The 2,284-nt window shown below is 43.0% G+C and overlaps 1 pseudogene; it reads left to right on the forward strand.

Annotated features, from left to right (window-relative positions):
• Positions 1 to 283: 283 nt before the first annotated feature.
• Positions 284 to 1,568, forward strand: LOC149862819 (uncharacterized; annotated as a pseudogene).
• The last annotated feature ends 716 nt before the right edge of the window (positions 1,569 to 2,284 follow it).

Genomic DNA, 2,284 nt, shown 5'->3' on the forward strand with positions numbered 1-2,284 from the left:
ACACACCAAAATTGAAAAATCTGTCCTTTCTAAAGGCCTACATTTCTGTCCAGAAAAATACCCTAATAAAATGCTTCAATGTAGAGAACTAGAAGAATTCTTCTGACGCCTCTGCCTCGAGGAATATTTCCACAACCAAACTGAATCCACTCCCAACAACAACTCATCCTCTGACAACACTCAGGAAAAGATCAACCCAAACCCCCACAAAAAGTCAGACTGGACACCTCACAGTGAGCAAAACCCTAACCTTGACCACTGCATTGAGTGCTTCAGGGAAAGGATGAACAATTAAATAATCAGCAACACATGCCACCATAACAACCTCTCTTGACCAGAGAAAAAGGCCATAGAATCTCTAAGCTCGAACCACCAAATAGTAATAAAACCATCAGATAAAGGAGGAGCCATAGTCATCCTAAACTGTGACGACTACATAAAGGAAGCCAACAGATAACTCTCTGACACCACCTATTACAAAGAACTACAAGAAGATGCTACTCCCCTTTTCACCAAGAAACTCAACAATACCATCAAATAATTTCCATCAGGACTACAAGAAAAACTACAGACCTTGATCTCCCCACTACCTAACATGGGGACTTTTTACATGCTCCCTAAAATCTACAAACAAGAGAATGCTAGCAGACCTATTATATCCAACCATGGGACCCCAATTGAGGAAATATCAGCTTTCACTGAATCAGTCCTAAAACCGCTCGTCACCCACAGAGCAAGTTTTGTCCAAGACACTGCAGACTTTCTACAGAAACTTAAAAACATAGACCACCTTCCCAGGAATGCTCTCCTAGCCACCACTAGCCTATATACCAACATCCTACACGTATGGCATTCAAGCCTGCCTTACATATCTACAGGAACAAGATTACAACTCAGAATACAACTCAGATGCAAAGATATTACTGACCTTATACACTTCATCCTCACACACAAAAATTTCACTTTCAATAATGAACACTTCCTCCAGATGATGGGAACAGCTATGGGCACCAAAATGGCCCCACAGTATGCCAACTTTTTTATGAGCCACCTGGAAGAAGACTTCCTCAAGAACTGCACCATCAAACCCTTGTTATACTTAAGATATATTGATGATATCTTCACCATTTGGACTGAAAACCTTCAATCTCTGATTGAGTTTTATCAGAAATTCAACAATCACCATCCCTCCATCTGACTTTCTCTAGAATACTCCAGTACCAACATCTCCTTTTTAGACACGATGATCAGTATCCAGAATGATAAAATACAGACCACGTTATACAAGAAACCCACAGAACAACATACATATCTGCACAGAACCAGCAATCACCCTAAACACACCAAAAAAGCCATGATATACAGCCAAGCCCTCAGATACCACCGAATTTGCACTGAAGAGAACACCCGGGATTGCCACCTCACCAATCTTAAAAAGGCTTTCACCCAACAAGGACACTCCTCCAGAGGGAGAGATTGAACATTTGAAAGAACCACCCAGATACCACACGAAGAACTGCTGCAGTACAGAAGAAACCTCCCAACAAATCACACACTGCTGGTTATGACATATCACCCCTCCCTTGAACCCGTACAGAAAATCCTCAAATAACTGCAACCCATACTAGAAAGAGACCCTATTCTTAAAGAGAACTTCCCAGAGCCACTCATCCTAGCCTGCAAACAAGCACTGAACCTTGCCAACCTCATCACCAGAAGCAAACTTCCTCAAGCCCAGAACACACCAAATGGATCCAGACCATGCCATGATGAGAAATGCAAAACCTGCCAGCACATCTCCACCACCCCCACAACCACTACACCCCACAACAGAGCCATCAGCATTCCCGGACCTTACAGCTGCACCTCCAGAAATGTAATATACCTCATCCAATGCATCAAATGCCCTGATGGAAAATACATAGGAGAGACCAGACAACAACTGCGCACCAGAATAAACGCACACCAGTAGTGTATCAAAGACAGGAATACCCAATGACCTGAGGGGGCACATTTCTCACAAGAAAACCACTCTCTCTCCCATCTCTCAGTCCTGATCCTCAAAGGGAACTTACAAAAAACTTCCCAGAGACGAGCCTATGAACTCCACTTCACCAACCTCCTGGACACTAAAAATCATGGACTAAATATAGATATTGGATTTATGACACATTATAACCCTCCTGACAGCTGAATTCGCAGGTACTTCTCCACTATTCATCCCCCTTCTCTCCCCACAACCCAGCCTGTCTCTCACCCATTGACTCCTCAATCTACATCTTCA

Source organism: Crocodylus siamensis, chromosome 6 (genome assembly GCF_052110815.1).
Source record: "Crocodylus siamensis isolate JL-2025a chromosome 6, ASM5211081v1, whole genome shotgun sequence".
Taxonomy (NCBI): domain Eukaryota; kingdom Metazoa; phylum Chordata; order Crocodylia; family Crocodylidae; genus Crocodylus; species Crocodylus siamensis.